General features: G+C 46.2%; 1 long non-coding RNA gene across 2 annotated transcripts; it reads right to left on the bottom strand.

Annotated features, from left to right (window-relative positions):
* Positions 1-381: 381 nt before the first annotated feature.
* Positions 382-20,588, bottom strand: LOC144105014 (uncharacterized). Of its 2 annotated transcripts, none has more exons than XR_013308686.1 (3): positions 20,568-20,588; positions 8,913-8,996; positions 382-652 (listed from the first exon to the last, which is right to left on the bottom strand). It is a non-coding gene; the product is annotated as an uncharacterized LOC144105014 (long non-coding RNA). The 2 variants fall into 2 exon arrangements; XR_013308687.1 differs by lacking the exon at positions 20,568-20,588 and adding an exon at positions 14,959-14,977.
* Positions 20,589-20,872: the final 284 nt, after the last annotated feature.

Genomic DNA, 20,872 nt, shown 5'->3' with positions numbered 1-20,872 from the left:
GTCATGGGTCAAGGTCAGCGGTCAAGGGCTCGGCACCATAACTCTAGCACACATGGCTATGCAATGCTATCCTTGGTTGGTCTAAAGGTCGTTCGAGATCGTTGTGCTGCCTACCGGAAGGCTGCGTTACGTAGCGTAGCGAAGCTTTTTGCTTCAAAAGCGTGCAGCGCAGCGGGTAGCAGAGCTTACGTGCCAACGCTCAACGCGCGATATTCTTGGAGCAGTGAAGCGTCGCTTTAGACTAAAGGTTGGAGATGCGCCTGCAGTGTTTATGTAGAGATGTTGAAATAAATAAAGCGGTGGCTGGTGTTCAGTGATGGAAGGTGACTACCCAGCAAAGCGTTTTATGGTGGCAATGATTCTATTAATTTCATACACCAACTTACAGCCTTTTATTTAACCATTAAGGTACATAGACAAGCCATCATTATTTACACAGGCCGCCCGGCTGAAAAACAATTGCATTAACGCAGCGGTTTGCTTCAGTCTATCTTCCTTGTCCCAACTTCCTCTCAGTAACAGCAGCTGTATTTTGTTTCCAACAACTCAAAAATAGACCCGAGGCTTCGCACTTCTCACTGTTGCACAGTCCCAGTGGGCACGAATACCTGGTATTAGTACTCATCGCTGTGTATGCGGCGTCTGTTATATTCTGGAAGTAAAATTTTACACTGACTGAGTACAAAGTTGCATAGCATGGTTTAATACACTGATGAAAAATTCATCCTACCAATTTATTACTAGATTTGCACTCGTTGAAGTGTGTTTTTTCTGTCTTTTATGTTTTATGAGATGTCGAATTAAAATTTAAGAAGAAAAAATCCACGTTCTCTTCTTTCTTGACTATACATTTCATTTTATAGAATATCTATTTTCGCTAGCTTGACTTTTGTAATTAAGATACATCGCAATGCATACATAGAAGTTCAATTGAGAACGGAAGTCACGATAACGATACTGGAGACAGAACACGGCGGAACATGTAGTTCAACAGGGTGAGTTGTTGGGCTAGTTGGTGTTCGGATTTTACAGGCATATTTTTAGCGCAAAGGACGGGACGAGATACAGACAAGACGAGCGCCCGTGCTCGTCTTGTCTGTATCTCGTCCCGTCCTTTGCGCTAAAAATATGCCTGTAAAATCCGAACATGTAGTTCCACGCGTCCAGAAGGATTCCTTAAAAACAGTGCTTTATTCTGTGATGTTCTAATTTTTTCTAATGCAGTATCTCGGCAGTTACAGAACAATAAAGATTATGAGAGAATATTTTATCTCTTAAAGAGAATTTCTTACAAAACCAGAAGAAAAAAACAAGTGGCCGGTGAGAACCAAAACCACGACCTCCGAACTATGTGTCCGGTGCTCTACCAACTGAGCGACGGGAACGAGTGTCAGACCTTTTGCTTTCGGAAGGTTTTTAAGTTTACCTCTGTGATCTGTACTAAGCTTGAAACGCCATTCTTGTCCACAAGCGGCGGACGTAGTACGGCCTGTATTACCTCTGTTCAGTCGTGGAAAATAGTGGAACGGCGAGGGCAGGAGCTTGGTGTGAACCCTGTTATGCTTCCTAGAGCATCAAGGCTGCCAGAACTGAGACTCTGGTTAAGCAATTAACAGACGAAAGAAGGTAAATATGACAAAAGTTAACAGCCACAGAAACCAAGCAGCATAAAGGATTTTATGTATATATATATATATATATATATATATATATATATATATACATACATCGAAGTATACGCTTCATTTAAGGAAACATTTTTATTTCACTCGACGTTTCGATCGGAGGACCGATCTTTTTCAAGATCTCTTGAAAAAGATCGGTCCTTCGATCGAAACGTCGAGTCAAATAAAAATGTTTCCTTAAATATACTTCGATGTATATTATTTTAAGCAGTCAAGTACCTCATGTTTTCACAGCTATATATATATATATATATATATATATATATATATATATATATATATATATATATATATATATATATATATATATATATATTTTATATATATATATACATATATATATATATATATACATATATATATATATATATATATATATATATATATATATATATATATATATATATATATATATATATAAAATATATATATACACTCATGAAGGAAGCCAACAGTCACCGAAACCAAGGTGCAAGGCGGAATGTTTTCTGTTTTTTTTAAATTTATAGTGCGGATTAGTGGGAGAAAAATACTTCAATTAAGCTTTGATTTTAAGAAAACTACTTATAAAGCAGCTGAAAAAACAACCATGCCGCCGGTGGGATCCGAACCCACTACCTCCGAATATCGCGTCCGGTGCTCTTACCAACTGAGCTACGGCGACGGCTGTCCAATCTGCTGCTCTGGTCGGTATTTATGTTTATTGCGTGTAAGCAAACCTTTGAGATCGACGGCTGTCCAATCTGCTGCTCTGGTCGGTATATATGTTTATTGCGTGTAAGCGAACCTTTGAGATCGACGGCTGTCCAATCTGCTGCTCTCGTGGGTATTTATGTTTATTGCGTGTAAGCGAACCTTGGATGGTAAGAGCACCGAACGCGATATTCGGAGGTCGTGGGTTCGGATCCCACCGGCGGCATGGTTGTTTTTTCCGCTGCTTTATAAGTAGTCTCCTTTAAAATCAAAGCTTAATTGAAGTATTTTTCTCCCACTAATCCGCACTATAAATTTAAAAAAAAAACAGAAAACGTTCCTCCTTGCAGCTTGGTTTCGGTGACTGTTGGCTTTCTTCATGTATTTGTCAAACGAGCTCCTAATTTCTCTTTACTTGTCTGCTATATATATATATATATATATATATATATATATATATATATATATATATATATATATATATATATATATATTGTTTACCTTTTAACACAAACACTTTAGTCGAATCTATGAGCTGAGGTCGCTCAGGCTGACAACGTACCTTTGGCTGCCTCCCCTAGTGCCCCTTTCCCCTTCTAGCCGTTCGTTTTTTTTTTTGCGGGTGCGATGTCCAGCTGCAGCGGCTATACCACCAATGGGCGCAATATTGCACGAGGAAAAAAAACTGCTTTACGACTGTTTGGCTCTTTCCTTTGTAGTTGTGTCAAGATTGTTGTGCTGCCTGACCTTCCGGCCAGGATAAGCGCACCTCTCTCTCTCTCTCTTTTCTTTTTATTTCCTTCTCCCTTAGCCCCCTCTCACGCAGCTTCAGCTGCTCTTTCCTGCCTTTTGCTTTTTATATTTTCACTTATTTTGTTGCGTTTACTCACTCCTGCTCTGGGTCTAACCCCTATAAATAAAGGGGAGACACAAATCAAGCGAATCATTCTTGGAAAAGATCGGTCGTTCGATCGAAACATCGAGTAAAAAAATGTTTCCTGAAACAAAGCGTATACTCCGCTCTATATTTTTTTAAGGAGTCAAGTACGCCATGTTTCTGCACATATATATATATATATATATATATATATATATATATATATATATATATATATATATATATATATATATATATATATATATATATATATATATATATATACACACGACGCGGGAATATATATGTACATATTAACCACGTCGTAGAAGGAAAATATATTCCTCCATGTTTTGATCGCTATGTCGATTCAAACGAAAAATTTTCTTTCCGTGAAACGTTAACTTCGCTATATGAGGTATAACCAGAAAGTCTTTGGCCCTATTTTTGTCAGGCAAAATAAGGTACATGTAGGTAACTAAATATACACGTATTATTAAACCTACCCTGGAATATTTTTCAACATACTTTCTACACCAATTCAGACATTTGACTCATTGCAGAACTAAATTTGACATGCCCCTGTAATAGAATTCGTCCGGCTGACTGAAAGCAGCGTCCAGCAGCTGTCTTGGCTTTATCGCTGCACGTGAATCGGTGTCCTGACAGGAGGTTTTACTGAGGACCGAAACGAAAAAATCACTAGGGGCGAGGTCGGCACTGTATGATGGGTGATCCAGACACTCCCAGTGAAATGACCAGAGCTTGTCGGCGGTTATGATTGCCACATGTGGTCTCGGATCGTCGTGAGAGATTATCGCTTTGTCCGCATCGAGAATCCCACGCGTCTTCGTGTGGTGGCAGCCAGCAGACGAGACAGTGTGGAACAAGAACCTTCGGCATTGATGGTTGCACCTTGCTCTTGAAGTCCAGCAGGAGTGCTTTTTGCTTATGGTTTCCCCTACGTGCAGCTTCGGCTACCTATAACTGACAAATGTTTTTACAGTACCTTAGGCTTTTATTGTAGGATGATGGTCTTTCGGGCGTCGAAGGAGGCGCATGATGGTCGAAGCCACTTGTGTATTGTTCGCACACCTGCGTGGTCGTTTTCAGGCGAAACTCGCACGCACAAATACGATGAAACTCTATTTGCCACTCGACTGGAAATAGCATAACACTTATCTTTTAGAGCACTGCGGAGAGGTGCGATCTGCAGATAACCCAGCGCCAGAGCATATCGGCAGCTTCTTCAGTCCCCAGCGTGTCGTCACGATATATTGACCACCAATGGCGGCAGCGAGACACGCTTTATGCCTCGTGGTCCAGGTTGCATACTTTCGTGAAAAAAAGACAATTAGAGCTTATTTCTGTGCAATGTGCTTTCGATACTGAAGTTTGCTGCATGAAAATTTGTACTATCTCGGCGTGAGCCCAATTTTCGCATAATGTCCATCAATGTCATCAACCTGACCATGCCCACTGGAAGGCAAATGCCTCTCCTATATCTCTCGAATTAACCCTGTCCTATGCCACCAACGGTCATCCTATCCCACCAAGCTTCTGAATCTCATCCGCCCGCCTAACTTTCTGTCGAACTCTGCTACGCTTGCGTTCTCTTAGAATCCAGTCAGTTACTCTAAAAGAACATCAGGTATATTGTGATCGCATGACATGCCCTGGCAAAGCCAATTTATTCCCCTTGATTTTCACTAGCATATCAATTGCCAGCGTTTGTTCCCTGACCGACTCTGCCCTGTACCTATCTCTTAGCGTTACACGCATAATTTTTCTTTCCCTAGATCGCTTTTTTGTCCTTAAAATGAACTGTTTTCGTTTCCTCCACGTTTCTTCAGCACACTCAGCAGCAGGCATTTATTCCAAACGCAAATCTCTCTTACACACTGCCGAGTAATGACTTTAAAAAGCAACCATAATCTCTTAGGAAGATGACAATATTTGGCATCGCGTATTTGGAGCGGAGCTGCAGTCGCTGCGCTGTAAAATTTCTACTATTTTCCTTGGTACGCATAGACCACACATTGTCAGAATAAATCTCTACTTCGTTATGATTTTATGAAACGCATACTCACAAGAGAGCGTATGAATCCATAATTTTACGCACTAAATTCGGTGCGTTTCGGTTTCGTGGCTTTGCACAGGACGACGCCGAACTAACCAACGTCCACTTCATAAAAAATGTAGCCCACAAAATCAAATTTCCTCGACGGCAGAGAGTCAGCGGTGTTGCAAAGGCATGGCTCCTCCACATTATATTGACGTAAATATAAGAAAAATATTTGTCGCTTGTTCCCTGTCTAGACCTACTGGTACAGCCAGTTCTGCTGCCGGTACTGTGCTCCACAATCGCTGCCTCGCTGTTGCATCATCTCGGCGCTCGTCGAGCGACACGAACTTCTTTTAGCCTGTTTTCGCCTCACGTACTGTTCTTTAATGAACGGGGCCGAGCTTTAACCTATGATTTTCATCGAGAAATCGTGTAATTATATTAGTCATCTGATCAGCTACTCCACAACCTAATCTCATCTGGTGAGAGAGGCATAAATAGGTGCGCTGTGAAGTGCGCGCCGCGAACTTCACGAAACGCGGCGCGTCACGTGAGGGATATTTCATGATGCTATGACTATAAGAACCAATCACAAATATTGGTCTTAGAATTTATGCGATATGTGCATGGCCACGATAACCGCCTAAGCCAGGTCACGAAGAAGCAGACAGGCAGCCCACGGACGCCTTGCGTGCTTTCTTTTTCTAGAGCATATTATTAGTCGCTTTGGCAACTGTTCCTAAAGAAAGTGTGGTTGCCGAAGAGACGGCTTGAATAAAAAGTATTCTGCTCATAAACTGTCAAACCAGAAGAATTGAGTTTCTGATACTTGTGCAAAATCTTTTTTGCAAGTCTCTGTTAGAACCTTCACTTTTTCTTATGATAACAAAGGAAAAATTGAAAAACATATTGGGAACAGCGTTTTAATAAGTAAGCTCCTCTTACCTATGACAACTGCTGGCATTGTCCTCGATATAATGCCAGCATGATTGTACGAAAAACACACAAACGCTTTACAAAGCGGAAACAATTTAACACAACTATATGCACAACGCTCAGATAAAACATAAAAACTAAAAAAGCACGTCCGTTACTGCAGTAGTAAGTAACAAGAAACGCTCAAAGGAAAGAGAACAAAAGGTGAAATACCAAAATTGGTACTCGGATGTTTTAGATAGAATAATAAATGTAATGAGACGGGAGCAAATACGTCGGCGAGAAATACTGATATCTAGTCTGCTTGTCTGCAATGGGCAAGGGGCGGAGGCGAAGAGAGAGGGTTCTCATGGCTGACGATGTGGTGAGAAGATAGATGAGAGCCGGTGCACACTGTCTGACGACCTCAGAACCGCGAGTGAAAGTCCGCGTCACCCCACCCCCCCGCAAAAAAATGGCGGTGGTTTAGTCCTGGTTAAACCTGGAGTGACGCGTTAGCTACAGCTAGCCGAGTGGGACTTGGTCACGTGGCCATTCAAGTGACGAACCACGTGATCAGCCGCGGAGCAATGCAGCCGGCAGCTGCTCCACACCAGGTTACCAACCACATGACAGCGTGGGGGCGCAGCCACAGGGTGGATTCCGCTGCGACAGCAACGGCGCCGCCATGCTGAAGGCTGGAAATGCTACCGTAATGTAGCTATGGCTACGAAAATGAACGAAAATCTGTGAGATTGGAATGTTGATACCACAAAGCAGCACCCGCACTGAATCAACTCGTTGTTTCAGTACATCTTTCACCTGCTGATTTCCGGTCTTGTCGATGTTATCAGCTATAGTTGCAACACAACTAGGGCGTGCCACGGTGACGGACTTTGATGGTAGGGCAGGCCGTTCAGCATCAGGGGAGGTCGATATTACAACCGCATCTGACCGAGCCTTAGCGATGGCCTTTGACACTGCAGCTGGCATCGTATGTTTTTTAGGCTCATTCTGTGGAAACTCAGTTGACTCTAGCTGCGGCGTAAGTTTATTTAGTTTATGCTTGGTTTGCGACTCCGGGTGTCGATGTCGGGAACGACGCTTGTATCGACGAGTACACGCAGCCGGTTCTTCGTCCTTTCAATTGTTCTTCGCCATTATCTTTAGTATAAGTATTTCATTCTTCATTTTTATAAAGTCTTTAGCTGTCGCTACTTTGGCACCGGAGAAGTTCGCGTACTTAAATGCCTCCGTTTCACAAGTGTCATGCTGGTTGTCCCCGCCGTATCCTCGGCAGGATACCTCGTTTCTTCAAACAACACTCGAATGTCTCATCTTTTTGCACTTGCTGCCCTGAAAAGGCCTGCGAACCTACAGACGGACAGGATGACTCACATAGACCGCCCTAACAAAGATGAGAGGTATTCAGTTGCTAAACAAATTTCACGTTCTTGAAGTGGCCGAAACGATGCACATCGACGATACGGGCCGAAGAACTGATACGCGGTCCCTGTAACTCATTTGAGGGTCAACAGTCGCAATGAGGCCAATGGTAGTGTTCTTTGCATGAGCAAGAAAGGAGCGGACTGTCGTGTCAGCAAACACACCAATTTCTTTCATGTTGCTCAGCGATGCGTGGGATTTCACATCAACGGCCACAGTATATTTCCAAGCGTCGAATTTGACCTCTCGGAGTTTTCCCAGAACCACCTCGTGGAAGAACTTGGTCAGCCGCTGTCTGTTTATGGCATCCAGATTAGCTGTCACTGTGGTTGGCACGAAGGCCTTAGAGAGAATTCCTGGTTTGTCAACTGTAGGTTTAAGTAATTCACCCACTGTTGATGTCCGCTACTTTCTTTTATGGCGGCGAGACTCAGTAAACGTGCCACTGCTCTCAGAGTTCACCTCAGCCAACAGTATCATCTGGAAGCTCCAATTCTGCTACGTTGAAGTAAACAAGTGACTGCGCCGCTGTCTGCTTGACGGCGACGACGGGAGGGTGAAGGGGACGTGCGCCCTTCATACCGAAGGATGATGAGGCCACAGTTTGCAGACAAGGAGAGAAAACAAAGAAAAATGAAAGCGCCGCTGGCAAAATGACGATGACAATGCCCTCAGGCTTAATAGCACATACGTACGGCGGGGATTGGCCAGGGTGCATTGCAGAGACGCTCGATAGCACCACTTGTTCTTCCTCAATGTTCGGATGTTTTCTTCGTATACGTGCCAAAGATTATGCAAAGCAGCAGCACTAATTACGGATACAAATTGCGGAGACAACAAAGAATGCGCAGAAAGCAGTAGTTTGTTCAATGTTCTCCTAGAAGAGTGGAGTCAGTCATTTTGATAAAGAATGCTGCCTCTGACAGCTTGATGTCTTGCATGAACTCATGGTTTCAAAAATTCCTTATTCCCACGAACCGTTCGAAAATGGAGGAGTCTTAGCCGCGTTAACGTGGAATGTCCGACACTCGAGTAATTTTAAAAGATGCTTTAAGATAATTTTATAAACAAACTTCGTTCTTTCTTGTCATTGCTTGTGAACGTGCATTTTCCTTGTCAATGCGCATTTTATGTGACACCCACTCCTGTCAAGGGTCTTTGTTCAAAAGCTGGCAGTATTACTGAAATAAATGGATGAAGAAATGGTATAAGACAAGACTGGTCAACTTACGATGCATTCCTCTCCTTGCCTCTGTCGAATGCCTTGTATAGTTTTCTCCCCATCCGTATAATTATATACGCAGCCCACTGTGCGCTGAAAAGGAGACATTTTAAAGGGTGAAAAGAAATGCGGCTAAAAATGTAACCCAGGTGGGCTGAAGGACGCTCTAGAGGGTTGTTTTTATAAATATGCACATATACAGTGAGCGGAAGAAACAAGAAATAACACGAGGGTAATACGCGACAAAGCCAGCAGACACTTAAATCATTGTTTTTTTTTACATTTTTGTATCAATAAGAGAATAATTGTTTCATTATTTTATTACTTAAACACAATTGATGACAAACAGAAGAAAACACAACAAGATGGCACTTATGTCCGTCAAATATCGCGTCCAGTGCTCTACAAAGTGAGCAAATGCGACGGATGGATGTAAGGATAGATGGACGAACAGATGGATCGATGGATAATGGACGGACGGACGGGTGGACGGACGGACAGATGGACGGACGGACGGACGGACGGACGGACGGACGGACGGACGGACGGACGGACGGACGGACGGACGGACGGACGGATGGATGCATGGATGGATGGATGGATGGATGGATGGATGGATGGATGGATGGATGGATGGACGGATGGACGGATGGATGGATGGATGGATGGATTGATGGATGGACGAATGGATGGATGGATGGATGGATGGATGGATGGATAGAGCATCCTCTTGGGAACGGGTTGCAATTGCCTTCGTGGTCGGCTCTGCTTTTTATTTTTATTTAAATGTGTTCTAAAATGGCATTAAAATTCGCAATTTGCAAGTGTTCGCCACCGCCACCTTCGTCCTGAGCGGCGGAGGAAGTACTTCGCTATACTGGCGTCCCTTCCCAACGGCGGCATGCGTTTGATTTTTCCTCTGCTTTCTAATCAATTCTCTTTAAGTGGTGAAATAATAACAGTGTTAAATTTCCATTTATCGACATAATAATAATAATTGGCTTTGGGGGGAAAGGAAATGGCGCAGTATCTGTCTCATATATCGTTGGACACCTGAACCGCGCCGTAAGGGAAGGGATAAAGGAGGGAGTGAAAGAAGAAAGGAAGAAGAGGTGCCGTAGTGGAGGGCTCCGGAATAATTTCGACCACCTGGGGATCTTTAACGTGCACTGACATCGCACAGCACACGGGCGCCTAGCGTTTTTCCTCCATAAAAACGCAGCCGCCGCGGTCGGGTTCGAAACCGGGAACTCCGGATCAGTAGTCGAGCGCCCTAACCACTGAGCCACCGCATCACAAAAATAAAATTAAGCAGTCCCCAGTGGTGCTTGGTTTCGGTGACTGGTGCCTTCCTTTTTGTGTATGTCAGAATGAGCCCCTCACTTCCCTTCCCTTGTCTGCTCATAAAGGCTACAATGGTTTATTGATTATGTAATATAAGCTAAACCGGTTCTGAAATTCCGCTCACCCTGGGTAGTTGCTGCGTGTTAGGTAAAGCGATTTCACTCCACTGATATGCGCGGCAGGAAGGACAAAGGATGCCTTTGTTGTACGGGATAGAATATTGGCTTGAGCATTTTGGATCAACGAGAGAAGAAATCTTAAGCGGAGCAAGATAATTTCAAGGAGGAAAAATCCACGGAGAAGAATTTAAAGGTGATATGTGTGGAAGATTTTAGATGGTAAACCACACTTCCAGAAATAGGAAAGAGGGAAGTCATTGCTCATTATTATTCTCCCTAGAGCAGCCAAACTCCTTCATAGGTCCCCGAAATGCAGCGAACATCATTAAGGATTTACTGCTTGGATTTGTAAATAGCACGAAGAGCTGAATAATTTGTAGGTCTTCTATTTAGGGACTAGGATAATCTTGATTTTTAATTTAAATAGAAGCGCCTTGTAAGAGGTTATAGGAAACAATTATTTTATAAATCTGGAAGATTAGACACTACGGAACTGTCACAAAGTTTATTTAATTGCAATGCACATGTGATTAGCTTCGTTAATTGCATATAGTTAGGATTTTATTGCGCAAGCATTTTTCGCCGGCAAACCAGAACACTAGCACTGAGGTAATCTCGTAGTCATTACAACGGTAATTACCAGGAGACACTTGGGTTCTCCCTCTCTATCATCCGCAGGCGGGGCATACTCTAAGTCAATCCAAGCGTGTTATCTTTGTAGATCGCTTAGAAAAACCCAAAACACTTAGCTTCAATCCAGATGTTTCGTGAATTTCCAGTGTACCTTGGAGCGCCTTTACGTGTTTCGTCCACAAGAACATTTCAGGTAGTTTATATCGTACTTTTGTGACAGTCATGCAAAAAGCGCCGAGTAATAAGCACTGCTCGTGGTTAATAACGTCGAAATTTCTATTTGGCGAAGTTGATAGTTCGCAATAATTACCAGTGGCGAGCTGTATTTTTAAACTTCTAGGTCACCAGAGCTCTTATAGTGAATGAAAGTGAAGATGAACACTTACTCCAGAGGCATGAATTTATCTGGGATTTATATCAGACAGCGAGGTTATACAAGATGAATGACGTTGTTTACCGGAAGTTATGCAGATCAGCTTAGTTCACTTCCTTAAGATAATAGAACACACAAATTGATGGAGATGAAAGAGAAGCGAAGGGCCAGCACTAATTTACAACCAAAAATTTATTCACAAAGGAGTCTGTTTTTAAACGAAGATACAAAGGCATAGCAAGTGATCTTAAAGAAGAAAAATTTCGGAGGGCACCTAAATATACTGCGGGCAATGAATGTGACAGCATTGTAAAGTTTTTCCATTTCCGTTTTTATTTATTTTGCTTCCTTTTATTTTTTTTTTATTATGATACGCCTACTTTAATATATAGTCCTGAGGTAATTTCGACACGATGTTCATCTTTGTTCGCCTAGAACTAACTCGATTTTGTGGGCTTTATGTTGCTTGCTCACCTCTCTACTGCGGTCAGTGCGGAAGTACTAAGAGGAACTCCCATACCTTCGAAATTATTATTTTTCTATCAGCCTGCACGTGAACTTGAGGAGTCCACTTTTCAGGAGATCGTGTTTCACAAACGGTGAGCTATACCGGCTGTGTTAAAGGCAAGATTTAGTAAGTTGCAAAAATAGAATTTTCTGATTAAAACTAGGCTTTTTCAGCACGCTATTGGCCGGGTTCGCGGACGCAAGAAAACCGGTCAATCATGTAACTTGTAAGTCGGTTAACAATTTTTCAATAATTGACATTTAACATTTAGAGTTAAGCGCCTCGCTCCAATTAAAGATTTGTATCCGGTCGTGAGTAACCGCAATAGCAGACTTTCTAATTTTCAAATTGCGATTACCATCTGCTCTATGGCCCAAAAAATTTGTCTACACCGTGCCAAAATTGCATGCCCATTAGAAGAGCATGCTGGCAAAGCAACAACTCCAGAGCTCACAACTAGTCGAAATAGCCAAAATTTTCAAGCCACAGCGCCGAGGGCAACCGCGTTTTCGAAATTCCGAAAAATGGTATGGCGGTTTCTAACGACCGGATACAAATCTGTAATTGTACCAGGCGCCTAACTCTAATATTTAAAAAGTTATTTATTCCAAAATATTCAACCATCTTACTAATTAAGATGATTTACCAGTTTTGTGGTGTTCCCCAACCCTGGCAGTACCATGCAGCGAAGGCCATTTAACTACCTCCAAAATCTGATTTTTAAAAATTACTTACTCTTCCCTGAAAAACACGCTTTAATGCTTTCACAGTATAACAAACGAAAGTAGCGCGTGAGAGACTCAACAATCCCTATGAACTGTGTGCTTCTTATATAAACAAATTCAACAGTTACTAATGCAGTTTGAATGCTCCTTACTGATACGAAAGGCTTCAGCCAATTCCCGCGTGGTTTTATCCTTGCGGGTGTGTCGCACCTACAGCAGGGCAGTGCACGTGAATCCGTCTTTTAGTAGTAGTAGTAGTAGTAATCTGCGTAACAGTTGTGTGACTCACTGGGAACCGTCGGAACGGCGTTCCCCGGGGGAGAAAGGCATGGTAGATGACACGTATGCAAAACCGCAGTGCGGTTGCTATAGAAAACAACCAACATACACTAACCGGTGAAGGAGGAGGCCAAGGCGAGAGCCTGGGGTTGGTCAACCAGAGAGGGGTTGCCAACGGAACTTGGAAGGACAACGCTTTCCGCGGTAGGAGAGCACGACGAGAGTGGAGTTCGTAACTAGAAGGTGGGGACTGAGGAAGGAGAAGGGCACGGCGAGAGCAGAGGAATGCGCAACCGGAGGGTGGTTGCCACACAAATAAGTGAGAGGGCGGTAAGCGTGGAGCGTGAAGGAGAGTAACACCCCAAGCACTGTCGCGAAATCTTGCATGACAATCTGGCAACTGCTCAGTGAGCTTACTGAGCTAGCGATTATAGCGGTTGCTAAATATAGAGGACGCAAAATGTACGTATGCGTGTGATGGCTTCGTTTTGTGTTGTCTGACCTCTTTGTTGTATCGTTCGGAGACGCGTTATATATATATATATATATATATATATATATATATATATATATATATATATATATATATATATATATATATTGGACTCTGTTTATTAACCGCTGAGTGCACAAGGTGGTTGTGTAAATTTTTTGGCCTTCTGTATCTTGCCTGGGGGACCATTGGAAAAATTTTCGAGAGACGCTCACTTTGTTCTATGGTCTTAAACTGTTTTTGAAGGATATTGTTAATATTCGGGAGGCAGTCTCTGAACGTCAGTACTAGTAGAGCGATGCGGTGTTGGCAGGGATTCCGCAGGGATGTGATTATGATTAGTAACTTCCGCCCTTTTCATGGCATCGATGATGATAGAAGACGGGTAGCGCTGTTTCTTCAGAGCTTCGCCCATGTGATTAGCATTTTCTTGAAAATCTTCTGATCGAGAGCAAATGCGTTTGAAATGATAGCCTCTGATTATGGAATTGAAACTTGGCAGGGGCGTGGGCGGCAACTATAGGAATGAAGTTACTGTTTTCTGTCGGTGGGTTTTTTATAAACGCTAGTCATTAGTGCACCCCCTTCAACACGAACCAAAACATCAAGGAAGTAAGTCCTATTAGTTGAGTAGGTGTGTGTGAAAGAGGTATTTGGGTGTATGTTGCTGAATGAATTGATAAACTAAATTAGTTCTTCGTCTGTAACTGTCCAAATTATGAATATGTCATGATAGAAACCTTTGTAAAAACCTCGTTTGCTTGGATATGAGAAAAAAGTCTGATTCAATTTTTTTCGTAACTATTTTGGCGTAATTTGGTGCCATTTTTGTGCCCATAGCGGTACCACTATTCTGAAGACAATATGATGTGTTGAATTCGAATGTGTTTAGTTTAAGAACCAAATCTGAGAGTGTCTCGATGGCACTTGAACTGAGAATCTAGGGTTATATGTGTTTTACATGCTCAGACCATGGCCGGGGTTCTGTCGTCATTTGGGATATTAGTGTAAGTTACACTACGTCTATGGTAACTAGGGAAGCACCATGAGGGATGCAGACATTGGATAATTCTCTCATTAAATTATTAGTGTCGCGTATGTAAGATGGATGTTTCGTAGGTATATGTTTGATAAGAGAATCGTTGCAATGTGAGATCGGTTTTGTCAGTTTTCGGACACCAGAAACTATAGGTCACCCCGGATTAATCTTTTTGTGTATTTTCGAAAGCATGTGAAAGCGCCCCATTTGGTCATTTTTTTTACGTAAGCACCGTACCTATTCGCGGTGGTAATTCACCTTAATCGGTTAGTTTAATGAGTTTTGCTATGATTTTCTGGTGTTCACATGTGGGGTCTGAAGAAAGTTTTTTATAGAATTTTGAGTCGTTGAGTTGGCGGTTGCCCTCCTTATTATAATCATATTTGTACAAAATAACTCTAGCTCCGCTCTTGTCGGCGAGCTTAATGACGATGCCGGTTCGCTTTGTAAGTGGCTCTAAGGCGTTACATTGGTTTTTTCTGAAGTTGGGTGAACGGATTTCAGCTAGGGGAGGAAATAAATGCAAGAAGCACAGGTGGTACCCTGGGAGGCTAATTCCATTGGCTGGATCCATCACACATACTTCTGGGGTCTGAAAAACCGCGAAGAGCACTTGACGGTTAGTAACTGGGCAGCGTTTCACAAGTCCGAACCGGACCCCTAAAGTCGTGGAGGAGCCCGAGGTAGCGGCCCCTGTTAGGATTTCCTGTCTCCGAGTCGGAGCTATTGCGTCGTTGGGTGGTCGGGCATCCCGTGAGTGGAGCCGCACCATTGGTCAACATCGACGCCCTCCCTGTCCTAGCCAGGCAGGAGTCGAGCAATGATAAAATGAGGGTCAATGTCTCGCTGTCCACAGTTCCCATCCCATTACCCATAACCCTTCCCTCATTACAATTCCCACAACCTATGTCCCACCCCCTCCGCTACGTCCCAGGGGAGATCAGGGGAGTTTCCCTGGGCCCGCTCCCCCGGTTGTGGGTCGCTTAGTAGCATTCCCCCCTCATTTTTCTTATTTTCGCACCTACGGGTGGCAAAAGCACAACATTGCCTTCGGGCCTTTTCATCTATATTACGATTGGGTTAAGCCTGTTATACTTAAGTGGCACAGGCAGGGGCCTATTGGTTTACATTCTTTTTTGGCCGCCCCACCCTATTTTTGTCCCAAAGGCCTGCACTATGTAATTTTTACTGCATTAATATTGACACGAGGATTGGAAGTAGAAGAAGAAAGAGATCGCAGCCTCTAGAAGTAGACGACGCTGAAGTGTAGGTCCGTTTCTCTGGTGCCCTCGTTCAGCCGCTGCAGTTCCTTTTCAGTGTAACAACTGTTACACATCTGGTGGAGCAGTGCGGGGTACGCTTCCCGACCTGCGTACGCCTACGAGATAAAGACGGCACTCACACCGGTCCATCAGCGCCCAAGCCGCCGACTCCGCGGTGAGACACCTGAGTTCGGGCCTCTTGACAACCCGACGAGGAAGACGCAGCCTCGACCGACGGTCCCACCGGAAATGGCCTCAGACAGTAGGTTCCCGGCGCCCATCCTCTACCACACGCCGCGAACACCGCCATCTTTTCACGGCGACATGTACGAATATATGCGGAAGACTGGCTGGACACCTTCGAGCGGGTCGTCCGCTACAACTGTTGGAGCGACGACCGTAAGCTCCATAATGTGTATTTTGCGCTCGAGGGCTCCGCTAGGACATGGTACGAGAACCACGAGAGCAACCTGTCCACCTGGGAGACATTTCACGAAAATCTCATTGCTACAATCCCCAACGCAGACCGCCGGGAGAAAGCTGAAGCTGCGCTTCGCTCCCGTAACCAGCGGACTAACGAAAGCGTCCGCATGTATGTAGAGGACATGACGCGCCTCTTCAAGCGTGCTGACCCATCCATGGCGGAGGAGACGAAGCTTCGCCTCCTCATGCGCGTGGTCAAGCAGGAACTATTCGCCGGTCTTGTGCGCAGTCCACCGCGTACTGTTGCCGAATTCCTCACGGAAGCGACTACCATGGAGACGACGCTCCTGCAACGAGCCCGGCAATACAATCGGGATGTAAGCACGCTTGGGCCCGCTGTTTTTTTGATGCCACTAGGGAGTGATGCGGCCGTTTTACGGGACCTAATCAGGTCGATCGTCAGGGAGGAATTACAAGCCCTCCAGCTGCCTCCCAGCGCGCCGTCTTTTACATCGCTGTCTGAAGTCGTCCGGGACGAGGTGCGCCTAGCAGCACAGCAGCAACAACTGCCTGAGATCCCAAGACAGACTGAGGTCAGACCAACCTATGCATCTGTCCTCTGCCGGACCCCAACGCCAGGCTACGACGTGAATACCGTGACTCACGCAGCGCAGCAGTCTGGTCTTTCCCGTGTGCCTGCTCGACCAGCTTATCAGCGGCCACGGAAGTGTGAAGTGTGGCGTGCACCGGACCGGTGGCCCCTTTGCTACCACTGTGGTGAGGCGGGACATCTTTACAGGGTTTGCCCGTACCACCGAGTGGGTCTGCGTGGTTTCGCGCCCGACGACCCTTGCCCCCGGAATGGCGAACGACCATTCGAAATTGAAGCTCATCTGTCGGCCCGTCAGAGGCTTGGGACATACGGTCGCTACGATCCTAGGTCGTCATCCCCGCTGCGTTACCGTTCCCCAAGCCCTCGCCGAGACGCCGGCTACTCTGAGCGGCGTTCTCTCAGTCCACGCCGGGAAAACTAATTCCAGCGGTCTCCGGAGGCAAGGCCGCTGCTGTCGGGAAAACTGATGATCCTCCGCCGCCGATATACCGATACGCTGATTCCTCACCGGGGCAGGGTAGCGACAGCATCCGACGCGCTACTTCTGATTTGCGTGTGACGATTGACGGAACTGACACCATCGCTTTACTTGATACTGGGGCTGGCTATTCCGTGATGAGCCACACCCTCGCCCAGGAATTGAGCATAATTTTGACACCATGGTTGGGCCCTAGCATTCGCACGGCTGGAGGTCACCTCATTAGCCCGGCCGGAAGGTGCACAGCCCGAGTCGGCATCCGCGGTTTCGTCTACGTGGGTGAATTCGTCGTGTTGAGCGAGTGTTCGAGAGATTTGATCCTGGGCCTCGACTTTCTACAGGCAAACGGTGCTGTGATCGATCTACACGAGGCGCGAGTCACATTTTCGACGAAGCAAGCCGTGGCGCACAGTAACACAGAAGGCCCAGGAGTCAACGCTCTGCGTAGAGTCGAAGACGACGTAATGCTGCCACCACGGTCCAGTGTGCTGGTGTTAGTGAGGAACGACTCGTTTCACGACTACGAAGGTATTGCGGACAGTCACCCTTCGCTGTTGCTCGAGAAGGGTGTGGCTATCGCGCGCGGTCTTGTTGAACTGAATGACAGCTGTGCGACAGTTTTTCTGACGAATTTCACGAACGAAATTCAGCACCTCGCCAAGGGAACGGCCGTCACCTTCCTCGGCGACGTGGATAGGTTGCCGAATCTGTGCCCCGTACAGGTGAATCTTCACGACGATGCCGCACCAAGTAACGCCCTTCAGAAGGTTAAAATCAACCCGGAGTTGTCACCTCATTAGAAGAACCTTCTGTCGTCGCTGCTACTTGATTTTAAAGATTGCTTCGCGGCGAGCCCCAAGGTCGGACGTACGCCGGTAGCCAAGCATCGCATTGTCACCGATTCGGCCACGCCACCAGTTTGTCAGCGTCCATACCGCGTTTCGCCTAAAGAGCGCGAAGCTATTAGGACGCAAGTCGATGAAATGCTTGCAGACGACGTTATACAGCCGTCAACAAGTCCGTGGGCGTCGCCGGTGGTCCTGGTGAAAAAGAAAGACAACACGCTGCGATTCTGTGTTGATTACAGGAAACTGAATAATGTTACCAAAAAGGACGTATACCCACTCCCGAGGATCGATGATGCCCTTGACCGACTGCGGGACGCCAGGTTCTTCTCTTCCTTAGATCTGAAAAGCGGATATTGGCAGATCGAGGTGGACGAGCCAGACCGCGAGAAAACGGCTTTCGTGACACCCGACGGTCTGTACGAAATTAAGGTGCTCCCGTTTGAACTTTGCTCCGCTCCGGCCACATTTCAACGCATGATGGACACTGTTTTAGCTGGTTTGAAGTGGCAGACGTGCCTTGTGTACCTGGACGACGTGGTCATCTTTTCGTCTAGCTTCGAACAACACTTGCAGCGATTGCGCATTGTCCTTCAAGCTCTTCAGTCTGCACAACTTAACGATCAAGCCAGAGAAATGCCATTTCGCCTTCGAGGAGCTCCGTTTCTTAGGACATGTTGTCAGCACACAAGGTGTTCTTCCAGACCCCGACAAGACTTCCGCCGTCTCCAGTTTCCCACGCCCAACCGACAAGAAGGCCCTCCGACGTTTTTTGGGGCTCTGCTCGTATTACCGCCGCTTTGTTAAAGATTTTTCTCGCCTAGCTGAGCCATTGACTGCCTTGACTCGAGATGACACACCCTTTGTATGGGGAAGTGCCCAAGACGCTGCCTTCGAGGAACTCCGCTGCCGCCTTCAAAGTCCACCAATACTAGCTCATTTTGACGAGAATGCGGAGACTGATGTCCACACTGACGCCAGCAATGTCGGCCTCGGAGCGATCCTCGTACAGTGGCAGGACGGCGCAGAGCGAGTAATCGCCTACGCGAGCCGCACACTTTCTCGATCGGAACGGAACTATTCGACGACCCAAAAAGAGTGCCTTGCCGTCATCTGGGCTCTGAGTAAGTTTCGACCTTACATCTACGGCCGACCGTTTCGTGTTGTCAGCGATCATCACTCGCTATGCTGGCTGGCCAGCATTCAAGACCCTTCTGGCCGGTTGGCCAGATGGAGCCTCCGTTTACAGGAGTGCGACGTTACGGTCGTCTATAAATCGGGTCGGCAGCACCAGGACGCGGACTGTTTATCACGAGCGCCCGTGGAACCCGCTACGCAAGACATCCCCGAAGATTGCCCTGTTCTTTGTGCCATTAGCATCTCCCGTATGGCGCAGCTTCAACAAGCAGATTCTGAGTTGGCGCCACTCGTTTAGTATCTGGAGGGTTTGAATTCTCATGTACCTCGTGTGTTTCGCCGTGGACTACAGGCCTTCATTCTGCGGCGTGGAGTCCTCTACAAGCGCAACTTTGACAGCAACAAAGAGACGTTTCTGCTTGTTGTGCCATCCCAGTTACGCTCCGAAATCTTAAGCGCTTGTCATGATGAACCGTCCGCCGGCCACTTGGGGGTTAGTCGCACACTGGCAAAGATTTGGCTTAAGTATTACTGGGCAAATTTTCTTCCATCCGTGCGTAGATACGCAACAACATGCCGGGATTGCCAACGGCGCAAATCTCCTCCTCTGAAGCCAGCCGGCTTTCTGCAGCCCATAGCACCACCAAAGACCCCTTTTCAGCAAATTGGCATAAATCTCCTCGGCCCTTTTCCGAAGTCGACCAGAGGAAACCGGTGGATTGCGGTCGTGACAGATTATTTGACCCGATACGCTGAGACCACGTCACTTGCAAACGGTACTGCTGCTGAAGTCGCCGACTTCTTCGTCCACAACATCGTCATGCGTCATGGCGCTCCTGCAGCTATCATTACTGACCGTGGAGCTGCATTTACGGCCCGCTTCACTCAGGCTGTACTCAAGCTCACGCACACCAGCCATAGACGTAGAACAGCCTACCACCCGCAGACAAATGGCTTGGTAGAACGCCTCAACAGGACCTTGACCGACATGCTTTCCATGTATATTGATATCGAGCACAAGACATGGGACGAAATTCTCCTATACGCAACATTCGCGTATAATACCGCGCAGCAAGAGACGACGCAGTTCACTCCGTTCGAATTAGTCTTCGGTCGACAGGTTACCACCCCCATCGATGCTATGCCACCCGTGGACCCCCCTGACAGTAAGAGTGAACTTGTTGTCGACGTCGCCACCTATGTTCAGCGTGCGGAAGAAGTACGGCAACTGGCCAGACACCGCATTCACCGTCAGCAGCAGATCGATGCTGACCGCTACAACCTCGGACGCCGCAACGTTACCTACCACCCAGGCGACTATGTGTGGGTTTGGACGCTCGTTCGTCGTCGCGGGCTGTCCGAAAAGTTACTGCGCCGCTACTTCGGCCCTTACCTTGTTGTCCGCCGCCTCAGCGACGTAACGTACGAAGTTGCACCAGCCTCGCCAGCTCGTTCATCGCACAACGGCAAGCGCAGCGACGTTTTGCATGTGGTGCGAATGAAGCCGTACTACGAGCGACCCCCCGAGTGACTTTCCGGCTGATGTCAGACTCGTGGTGTACCTCTTGAACACTTTTTCTCCCCGCTATTCGGTCTGACGGTAACACCGCATCGGGGCGATGCTCCTGAAGAGGGGGCAGTTACACGAGGATTGGAAGTAGAAGAAGAAAGAGATCGCAGCATCTAGAAGTAGACGAC

Source organism: Amblyomma americanum, chromosome 9, assembly GCF_052857255.1.
Source record: "Amblyomma americanum isolate KBUSLIRL-KWMA chromosome 9, ASM5285725v1, whole genome shotgun sequence".
NCBI classification, from domain to species: Eukaryota; Metazoa; Arthropoda; class Arachnida; order Ixodida; family Ixodidae; genus Amblyomma; species Amblyomma americanum.
This window is presented reverse-complemented; position numbering and strand designations above follow the sequence as displayed.